Genomic DNA, 12248 nt, shown 5'->3' on the forward strand with positions numbered 1-12248 from the left:
CTGTACAAAATGTTGTTGAGATATTTCAATCTGGACTAAAGCGGTGGACCGACCGACAGACCAACATTACCTTCCATAGATAGAAAGATAAATACAGCATGGTTAAACTCTTATTTAGAAAATAATTGAACATTATGATAATTCTGAGGAAATGAGAGCAGCTCATCTCTCTTTCTTAAATATATGTCAACTTCACTTTGTTAGCCACAAGCAGCCACCAGCTCACCTCTTTGACATTCAACATGCATAAATTCCTTTGAGTGAATGCATCAATTTTCTTCAGCTGGAAACAGCAGACTCACCAACACTTACAGAATACAAATACACTGAATGGCTACTGCAATAAAAAAAAATATATCCCATCATCAAATATGGTATTTTAAATAATAATCTGAAGGATTAATACTTGAAAAGTATTTGAAGAGACCTTGGGAATTTAATTTGATGCTTGAGTATGCCTGAGACCTTGGGAATTTAATTTGATGCTTGAGTTGAGTAAAAAGTTAATCTTCCAAAAACAAAGTCTGCTCATGCTGTCGATGTATTTTTTAAAAAAATTTACAGTATCAGAGCTCCAGTCTCATGAAATATGAAACTTCAAGTTAAAGACCTCAGGTTTACCATAACAGCAATGTTGACTCTTTGGCTATGAAGCGTGGTCTGCTCATTCAACATGACAAGGAAGAGGACCTCTCTGACACCTCAGCACCATGGCATTGATGGATGGGGAGCGTGGAGACTTGAGCGGCAGCAGACTGTTCTTACGCAGTGAAGTAAAAAAAATGTAATCGCCTATCATGTGATGGGTGGGGGGGGGGGCAGGGTTCTACAGGAGGAGCCCAGTGATTGTTGGAGCAAATGGAGCCATCCATCAATTTCAAACAGTCATCACTCTTTGATTTTTCTATCCCGTAACCCTGCCTGGATTTTTAGAATCACCGTAGCAATAACCAAGTTAGTACTCAGTAGCAAACATGAAACTCTAAACAAAAAAAAACAGGTAACCTCATCTCTGGTTAATTGTGCTTCCTACCAGATCACTGTCATATTTACCTCAGCATGGCCCATCCCAGTTTACACACAGTGACCTCCACCACAACCTACCTGTCCTATGTAATATAAATCAAGCTGGTGTCTACGCAGTATATCAAAGAAGAAGTTCTAGGACAAAAAAAACTTAGTGCGAATCAGCTTGATTCTGCATCTTCCATGTCCTCCTCAGATGATTTGCAGTTTGCATTATTGAACATTACATCACTCTCTAGTAAGAGTTTTTATATTAGTGTTTTTATTTGTCAATATGGTCTATACTTTCTATTTCTTGCTGAATGTTGGCTTTCGTCCACCCGCCTCAGCAACTCTTATAGAGGTTTCTCCCCCAGACTATAGCTTCTTATTTTCTGCTAGACAAGTCAAGAAAGGGGGATGGAATAGCAATCATCTTTTCTTACTTGTTCACCTGCACTGAATGCACCTTTGGAGATCTCTCATCCTTTGAATATTTAGCCATGGTTATTAGAACTCAACAACATATTCTTGCATTAACCGTTAATAGACCCCCAAAGCGCAATCTGAACTTTCTGTCTGAGTTTTCTGAATCATTGTCGATCGCTCTTGTCAAATACATGCATAGAGAAATTCAACTGGGTGATTTCAACTTGCATGTAAACGACTGTTCAGAATCTAGAGCAGTGAAATTTATGGACTTTGTTACCAGTCCAACATGTGAAGAATGCCACTCACAACCGTGGAAATACACTGGACCTAGTTTTTACAAAGGGTATTGATGTTGATGTTTCATCTATTTCACAGGTTCCAGTTTCATCATTCTTTTTCAGCGTTTCTCTATGTACTCCAAGTGTTCAGAGCCTGATACGTATACTTATATAGACACCACTGCTAGATCTATACTAGCTGAGTGTTTACCTGTTATACTCGACTCCTGTAGTGCAAATTCTGTTTCCCTTAATAATCTCACAGACAATCTGAATAGTGCCTTGCTCAAAACGCTCGACTCTTACAACCAGAAAATACACTTGGATGAAATCAGTGCCATGGTTTTCAGATGACACTCAAACAGATTGGTAGAAAGCTTGGGCTCAGGTGGCGTATGACAAAACGAGATTTTTCACCTTGCCTGGGAAGTATAAACATTTATTTCCAGTGCTAGGACAGCACATTTCTCTCAATTGGAACAGTAATAAAAAAAATAATCTATGGTTTCTGTTTAATACTGTTGCTAAACTCATACAGAATACATCTGCCTATAGCACTTCACTCAATGCTTTTCTGAAATTGTTCACAAATAAGATTGACTCAATTAGAGATAAAGTCACTGGACCACACTCCCCTCAGAATGATGGCTATAAACTTTGATGGATGCAGACACTGTGACTCGGACCAACTGCAGTCTTTCACAGTTTGAAATAATTTCCCCCGAGGCCTTTACTTTGGTAAATGCTTCCAAACCTACAACCTGCATATTAGAACCTAGACTGTCAAAATTTTCAATAAGTCACTTTCCATGAACTCTGTGCCCTCTGCCTTTAAAACTGCCATTATTAAACTGCTACTGAGCAACCTTAACATTAATCTGTGAATTCTGAACAATTATTAGACCAATTTCCAATCTTCCTGTTATGTCGAAATTACTTGAGAGGGCTGTTTCTGACTTCCAGGCAGTAATCGTATCCAACAACAATCTTTCTGAGAAATTTCAATCTGGCTCTCGGTCCCGTCATTCTACTGAAACTGTCTTGACCAGAGTAGTCAATGATCTACTAATTACTGTTGATTCTCACTTAACATCATTGTTCTGTTTCTGTTTCTCAACTTGAGTACAGCTTTCGACACCATGGACCATAGCGTACTTCTAAGCTGCTCGGAGAAGTTCGGTGTACTCCAGGGATCAGTCCTTGGCCCTATGCTTTTTTATATTTACATGCTTCCCTTTGGTGACATAATTTAAAAATGTGGTATTTATTTCCACTGCTACACTGACGATACATAGCTTTATGTACCTGTAAAGCCAAATGACCCTTCCCAACTCCCAAATTTAGAGGAATATCTATCAGAAAATTTAAAAGAAATGGATGGATATGAACTTCTTGTTGTTAAATACTGAGTTATTAGTTGTTAGACCAGCCAAATATGGGCATTTTTATGAGAATTTGAGTGTTAACATGGATGGCTGTGTTATTTCTGAAAGCTTGACCATCAAAACCTCTGAGTGATTTTTGATTCTTGTCTGACATTCCAGTCTCATATCAAGGCTATTACCAAGACAGCATTCATCTTATTAATATAGCTAAAATCCAGTTGTGTCATGCTGAAACTGTAATCCATGCAATTGTATCTTTCAGAGCTGATTATTGTAATGTCCTTTTCTCTGGTCTTCCTAGTTGAGCTACTAGAAGTCCTCAGCTTGTTCAGAATACTACAGGTAGAATCCTGACAAAAACTAGAAAAAGTGACCATATAACACCCATTCTGTCCTCTCTTCACTGGTTACCAGTGCAAGCTAGAGCTGATTTTTAAGGTTCTTCTTTTTAACATATAAGGCTTTGCATGGACTTGCACCACCTTATCTATTAGAGCTCAGTATACCATGTACACCAGCATGCCCTGTTTGCTCTCTCGATGCTGCTCGCCTGGTCATTCCTTCAGTTAGCAAAAAATGAATTGGCTTCAAAGCATTTTCCTACCATGCCCCTTATCTCTGGAATGGTCTTCCATTACATGTTAAAGAAGCACATTCAGCTGAAAACCTACTTTTATTCACTTAATTACAACCTACCCTAGAACTTAGTTGAGTCCATCGCCTTTTAACATCCTTTTAACATTGAAGTTTTTAATGTGGCTGTTTTATTTTGATTTTATTATTTCATTTGCTTGCTGAATGTTTTGCCCTATGTATTCTTTTATTTGTAAAGTGTATTGGGACCATGCTGCATGGTGATTCTGCACTTTAAATAAAACCAATTGACTGATTTATCTTAAACTTTTGGATATCAGTTTTTGATATTCATTGTATTTCAGGATACAGGATAATGGCATTTTGTGATGGAACTTTTCAATTTAGTAGTTTCCCTTCACAAGCCTCATACTGATAATGTTTTCCTGTTTTCCAGAATTACTTTCAGGCAGGAAGAGATGAGAAAAAAGCATTTCACACACTACCAATGACAGATGTATTCAGGTAACTGTAAACTGTAAGAGGTGACGTCTGAAATGACATCAAATATAGCTGGAAAAATCTCACCTACACTTGGAAATATCTCAACGTGATATTGCATTGTCTGCTTTTGGCTAGTGTATGCATCTGTGGGAATAAAAATATGTTTGATTAAAACTTTTTTTAAGACCCTTATTACCACCAGAACTTCTTCCATTGGAAGTCAGGAGTTAATCTCATTCCCCTAAATTAACTTGACACTGTTATGATACCCTAATTGGCTTAATCAGGGAAGTGATTAGAAACACACAAAAAGGTAATAAACGGGAGATTAGTAAATTCACATTAAACCCTCAAATCACAAGTTGGAGCTTTAGTGTTACAGAGTGTTGTTTAGTATCAAAGTAGACACATGGCATGTTACTAATTGCTCATTTTAGGGGTAATTGGTGTTTTCTCTCCACTCAGGCCTCAACACAATTTTCCAAAAGTGGGTTTAATTAACTTGATTGTTCCTTGTAGGAAATGAAGGGATGTTAAAAGTGCAAGGTGAATGATGGGAGGTTAAGCTGAGCTGCTACATAGACACAGTAAAATGTAACCCATCTGGCTTTAATGGAAATAATATATCTAGCATTCTGTGTTTTCCTTGTGTGACTTTTGTTTGATTTTCATGCTGTATGATTTTAATCTGCTGCACGCTACCAGATATAGTGCCTTGCAAAAGTGAAATGTATTCTGAAAAACCATAGCGTAGAACAAGTTGTGATGGATGGTTTCAGGGTGAGCTCAATGTAAGCGAGGTGGGCTTGGGTGATGACAAACCCCGGGCTGTGTTCCAGACACTTTTTCTTTTTTACTTCAAGAACAGAACTTTTGTCTAAAACAGCCAAGCGTTATGCAAAGTTACACTTAAAAGGATATGTTCACATTGTTTTCACGCCTTAAAACAATCCTCATGTTCCCATCTGTATATTAAAATACTTTTAGTATGCTGTAATTGTTCCTTCTTTCCATAAAGGCACAAAGAAATCCATTCTTAAAGCATTTTTTATGTAAGTGATGAGGGACAAATTCCAAATTCCCCCAACTGAAATTAAATAGCCTTTTTTCTTTTTTGTTCTATTACAGAATACATATCAGTTCTGTACATCACTTGTTCTGTGTTCTTTAAGAAAAAATCTGAAACCAGAGGGGAGAATGTATATTTTAAACTCTTAAATTTCATGATTGTGCCCCCTAGTTTTGCATTATTTCAATTAAATACTGTTTCATCATCTGCTTACATAAACTAGAGTCCTTATTTCAATACAGCAACCTGCACGTTAGCTTGTTGAATGAGCCGCCATACAAACACTCATCAATGTGATGCTAACACCAGCAAACAAGGTAGCTAATTAGCTGCTTAGCTGTAGCGTATTGCAGCATGTAAACACACCTGCAAATGCAATTTCAGACTGTTAGATACTGGTTTGGCTGTTGGCCTTCAAAGTCCCTGTTAGCGACACATTGTCTGTCCGTGATTTGTAGCTACAGCAGTTTGTTTACTTTGTTTCAGTTCCGTATGTAACATCAGTAGCATGCTAGCAAACGTCAATCAAACAAGTCGCCTACATGCCCCTCCAGCCGGCTGAGAAAAATATCTTTCATTGACCTTTTTCTTCATTCTAATAACATAAAACTATTAACAGTACATTTAAAAAAACATGTTGACTTTACTTTTGCAAAGAGGGATGATTAAACGTGATTTCAGGTAGATTTAAAGTTCAAGCAAAGTTCAGGAAAAGTTAGCTTCAGCAGTCAAGTGGGCACGTTGCAAAATTTGTCTTTTTTTACTTCAAAAGTTCCTTTTTGTGCTCGTTGTCTGCCGAAGCACAAAGAGGGAATTTTGTACTAAGAAGACAAATATTCCTGCCTTTTCCAGTTTTACTGCTAGAAAGTTTAGTCCCCTGAAACATGCGCTTGACAGTCAGACTTGCAGCACAGATGGGAGGACTAAAACACTTGAAATTCGGTTACACTTATTTTCATCACCCGCAAACATCAAATCTTGAGAGAGCCTCACATGAACATGGTTTAACACGCTAAGAGAAAAAGGATTCCTCCACAGTTTGTCCCTCAAATAAAGCTTTGATGGGGCTGCTATGCCTTTGAACATGACTTTTAATCCAATAGGAGTCCTCTGTCAAACATAATTCCTCTCACAAAATAACCTATAAATTGAGCCCCCACTTGCTGCCACTCATTTTGATGTGTGTTTCAACCAGTCCATCAGATGGCAATGTGGAGCCAGATTTCCAGAACTGTCACTGACCATACTGACAAGAGATCCAACCTGTAACCTGAAGCTTACGTCTCATTCACGATCACGCCAAAAACACCCAGGCGATATTAAACATTGTGCAAGACATCAAATGCAGTTCTGATCCTGCTCTTTTTGCAGATTCAGCAGACACAAAAATGTAAAAAAGGGAACAAGACAGGCAGTTGATGTCACTCTCAGTCACTCTCATTACACTCTGCCCTGTTTTTTTTTTAAATATTATCCATTGGGGAGGAGTTAAAAATGTTTCCAGCAACAGAATGGACCTGCCACTGTGGGTGTTTTTAGGGTGCAAACACAACCAATTGCTATGTTTGTGCAAGCCACACACACCTTCTTTTCACCTTTAATGGCAGAGCTCATTAGTGTCACCTGGAAGCAGGAGTTCAACCAGGAACACAAGAGACAGACAGAGATTTACCTGGAACTGAACTGTTAACTCTGGCTGTAAGACTGCATATTGTGCTGCAAAGGAAAACAAGAAAATTTGAGAGGTAAATACACAAGACTTGATTAATTATGCTCACAAACTGAAATAACTGTACGGAAGATGAAGAGAGCTCTGAGTGTGTGTGTGTGTGTGTGTGTGTCTAAGTAAGTAAGTAAACAGATGCAGGCGTGTCAGCATGTCTTCCACTATTCTGGTTGTCAGGGAGAAAAGCTATGATCTTTATTTTGTCAAGTGTCTGTAAATTCCAGCTGTGAGTGTAATGAAGTCTGTCACTTTGTCTCTGGGAGTAGCACCACTGCTGAAGTTAAAGTTTTTTTTTTACATACAGCTTGCATGATAGGAACTGCCATGGTATTTGTGAGTTGGTTTAAAGGCAGTGATGGACAGAAAAAAACATGTCTGAAAGCTGGGAAATGCGTTCTTATTTTTTTTGTCTTTTTGGTTCATACATTTGTTTGCTAGCAACATTGGCTCCTGACAAGTACTCTGAGAAAGGCTTGAGAACAAAATTCACTGACATCTTACAGTTACAGCTTGCAAAAAACAGGAAGTTATAAATACATGTCAGCTATAATATTTAACTCTTCAATACACCACAGAAACTTGTATAAATCATAGGACTCTCCAGAGAATGTCTTTAAACTTATTGTTGCATTTTATACAGGGAATAATTCGACATCCGACCACATGGCGACCGCACAAACTGTGATTGGTCAGCTGGTTGTGTTTGCTCCTTAGTCTCTGATACCAGTAGTCATTGTTCAGAGTGAATACACCATGTGATGTGAAAAGGAAAAAAGATGCACATGAGCTGAGACATCTCCTCGACACACTCTCTCTGCTCACCACGACACCCGCTCTCTGCCACAGTGAACGAAACATATGGTGACTACACAAAATAGTCTCCTGTTCATTAAAGGGGATGTTTCATGCACATTTGCAGGTCTATATTGATATTCTTGGGCCCTACTGGAATATTTTCGTATGATTTACAGTTCAAAAAACCTTGTATTTATCTTACACAGCCCCTCGGTTCAGCCTCTGTCTGAAACAGGCCGTTTTAGCTCCTGTCTCTCTAAAGCCCCCCTTTCCGTTGAGCCCACTTTGTTTTGATTGGTTAGCTTCTGGAAAATTCCCACTCAGCAGTTTTCCGGTGGCTCGGGAGGCTAAAGAAACAATACTAATCAGATGTCAGTTATTTTTCTCGTCCTTTACTCAAAATGGAAACCTCTCAAATACATCTTCCAGCCTGAATCTGATCCGAAATATGCGAGTGGACAACCTTAGCAACAACGTTAGCAACAAAGGAGGAAGTAGAGGTGACAGCTTGATCACATGTACATACATATATAAATCAAGACCCAAGCTGTTGTTATCTAAAGAGGAACTCCATGTCAAGTATAAATCAAGTGTAAAGCTCACATTATAAACATGTTAAAAAACTGTGTGAAAGTTTTTGTTTACAAGGGGATAACGTGCCAGACTATAGAACCTTTTCACTGCAGACACGTTGACTTGTCAAAGCAGGAAAAGCACAGTTGTAAATAATAACATTAATGCTCCTTTCCATGAATTGTCCATTAATTGCATCCTTTTTGTTTGTTTGTTTGTTTTTACTTTGGACAGAACTAGGCTAGTTGTTTCCCCATGTTTGAAGTCTTTATGCTAAGCTAAGCTAAGCATTTCCTGGCTCTAGCTTACCGTGCAGACATGAGAGTGGTATTGACCTTCTTATCCAACTCTCAGTAAGAAAGCAAATATGTTTATGCAAGTCATTAAGCTTGCTTAATGCAGATGTTTTTGGGTAAACACCACCTTTTTTTTGTTTTGTTTATAGTATGGACACAACACCAGATACAACACCGTGGCCATCCTTTAGCTTTCTTTCACTTTTGTCTTAGAAAACTAAAGTTAATCAGCCCTCTCTGCACAAACACACCTCCATGTTGCTTTGAGTTCAGGTCAGACAGTCTGATAATCCGTCTCCAACTCTAGATTTCTGTCTGTCACTTTGGAATTTTATCTGAAGGAAGTTTGGTGGTGGTGGAGCCTGTAAAGCCTGTAGCCAAGATGAACAGTTCACTTTCTCTGGACTTGGATCAAAGTCCTCCATAACCCTCATATCTCTAGTGTCATCTGAGTAGGCTCTTTAGCTGAATATATTACATTCTGAATTTGGAGGTGTGTGTGTGTGTGTATGTGCACACTTACAGTATACATCCATGAAAATGAGATCCATGTGGAAAATCAGCAGAATTTTCCATTTTGAGCAGTTTATATGTCAATAATAATTATTTTTAATTTGTCCTTTTTTTTTGAAGCATAAGGGCCAGGTTATGCTAGTTTGTTTGATGTATTGTCCAATTACGTCAACAACATTTCAGCTGTTCTCTCACTCAAAAGCACTGTGAAAAGCCAGCCATCATAGAGAGAAGCCAGATGCGATATTGTTTAAATATGGGGACAAACAGTGCACTCTTTCAGACAATCTCTCCTAAAAGGAATTCATAGTCTTGTACTCGACTGTACACACAAAGTGCCACATCTGGCCAATCATTGTGTGAAGTGGGTGTAAATGGAAAACATTTATAAGCGAAATCCCTAAAAAAAACAATTCTGTGTCTTTTAAGTCAGAAGGTTTCCTGAGTTTAATCAGGAAATATTTGATTTGAGCAAACAAGCCTAAATCTGACCAAGCATTCAATATTTCTAACATAAAACACAATAATCCATTTCATGAGACAGGAAAAGGTTATATAAAAAAAATTAAACAAAACTGTGAGCCTGAATTGCACACTACAATATCCATTTCCTTTGTGTAAATTCGTCCTTAAATTAAGTTAAAGTTCTATATTTAACATTGAAACCATGTAAAAACCATGAAAAACAATGGTCAAAACATATTTTACTCAAATTAAGGTATCTTATATGCACTGATAATACCCAGCCCTAGCCTTCTATTTATGTATTTATTTGTTTGACTAAAAGGTGCCAAATTTAACTAAAGCAAAAAAAAAAAAAATGCTGGAATCAGTCTGCATACAAATACACACTGTGTTTACATTTTAAGGGCAGTGACTGCAGAGTAAAGCCTGGAGGAGTTCATTGGTTCATGTCACAGATTTGATCAGGCTCCAGGTATTTCACAAACTAACGTCATAATCCTGCTTTTATAAGACAGTCCCCCTGTTGTCGTGAACAAAAAGCTGTCATACTGTATGATGCTGACAGGCTAAAAAGGCAGAAACAACCTGAGGTGCAGGGTCTATAAGCCTCCCCTCCGACAACAACTGACTGCTCAGAGGGAGAAAAAAATGAAGGCTGTGAGGTTGAAGATCTCTGGTTGATATCAGGGATGTTACATTCCTGAAGGCCTAACATCCAGCTATATTTACTGTATAACTAACATGCTGAGGCGTTGCCAACTTCAGTGATTTACTGAACAAACACTTGTTAAAAAGTAGTCTGAGTCATAGGCCATGCTAAGTCTGAACAGTATCGCCGCTGCCAAATAATGAGCACCTGGACTTCTTGTTCATGTGAGTGAACAGCTTCCCTCCAGGCTGCGTTCATAGAAACTAAGTCTAAAAAAGTTAGAATAACAAAAAATATCTGAAACAAAATCACAATCACACAATAATTTGTGTTAAAGGTTATTTTGTCAGATCTTTTTACACGTGTGATTTGACTTTACAGACACAATATTGCGTGGCGCAATAAGTCGACATGCTAATCTCCTTATGATTCATCACCCTGACGGAAGATAAGAGTTGGTCAACATGAAAAGGCTTAAGTCTATTTGCACCTTGCTTAGTCAGTGTGACCCAGCCTCAAAAGACCTTCCAAATGAGAGGTGGCTGTTACAGCTATATAGTATATTTAGTAGGCTATATAAATCCGGTACAAAGGATAACAAACAGAGCTCTGCAAAACATTAGCAAACACAAGTATGTCTCCACAAACTGTCAAAAGCTGGAAGACTTCCCAGACCTGAATTTGTGAAGTGTCTTGAAATTATCCAGCTTGCAGACACAGCGGTAAGCTAATTGAACATATTCAGTGTGATTGGCTGCTTTTAGGTTTCTATTAGTTCTGATTGTTTCAGTGATAGTGGCATGGCTCTATGGTTGGTCCAGGCTGAAATATCTCACCAACTATTATATGCATTGATTGATTTTGGTCCAGATATCCATGATACATAGAGGATGAATCCTATTGACTGTGGTGACCCTCTGACTTTTTTTATCTAGCATCACTATGTGGTTGACTTTTGGTTGAGTGAACAATTATACAACTATTTGTTACACACATTCATGATCCCCTATGGATGAATTATAACATCAGTACTTGTCAATACTTTGTTATATGACCAAGTACCTGCAAAACCAAAGACATTTCCATCAGCTGCATTGCTGTGTAACTGTACTTTTGTGTTTAGTGCTATTAGCAAATGTTGGCAGACTAAGCTATGGTGAACGCGGTAAACATTACCTGATAAACATCAGCATGTTAGCATTGGAGTCATGTCAACATTTAGCTCAACTACTCTGCACATGGAAACCAGGAACGCAGAAATACACAGGTCACACTATTTACAAGGAATGCCAGTAAAAACAAGCTATCTGCTTTTGAGAGAACTTGCTTTTGTCAGGTAAGACCATGTGTTCAATAATCATAAGTGACTTATTGCAGAAGTTAGTACGTTTACATTTAACACTAGTGATATATTAATTCAGGCTTCCTCTTCCACACTCATCCTCTCTTGGGTCTCAATCAGTCAGCTTGTAGATCATTTCAATTCTAAAATTACAAATGTTACTGATGCCATTGCACCCACTAAATTGAAGGTGGTCTCTGGTAATAAAAGATCTCCATGGAGAAATGTCACGCTGGTCAGAATGGGGGGGGGGGGGGGGAGTATCACAAAGCTGAATCCAGGTGGCGAGACACAAATCTCCAGTTTCACTATCACATCTGTAAAGACAGACTTTGCATTTATAATTTGGAGCTGAGAAATGCAAGGCGGTCCTTCTTCTCTGACATCATCGCCAAAAACAGTAATAATGCACGTGCTTTATTTGATACTGTCGACAAGCTAACAAACCCTCCTGTGTCAGTAGGCTCTGAACTTCTGTCCACCGGGGCCTGTAATGTATTTGCTCGATCAGACAGCTGCAGCTGCATCAAGAAAGTGGATCATATCACTCCAGTTCTCAGATCTTTACATTGGATTCCTGCCTGTCAAAGAATTGATTTCCAAACACTACTGTTGGTTTATAAAGCACTGAATGGTTTAGGGC

This window comes from Thunnus maccoyii, chromosome 2 (assembly GCF_910596095.1).
Source record: "Thunnus maccoyii chromosome 2, fThuMac1.1, whole genome shotgun sequence".
NCBI classification, from domain to species: Eukaryota; Metazoa; Chordata; class Actinopteri; order Scombriformes; family Scombridae; genus Thunnus; species Thunnus maccoyii.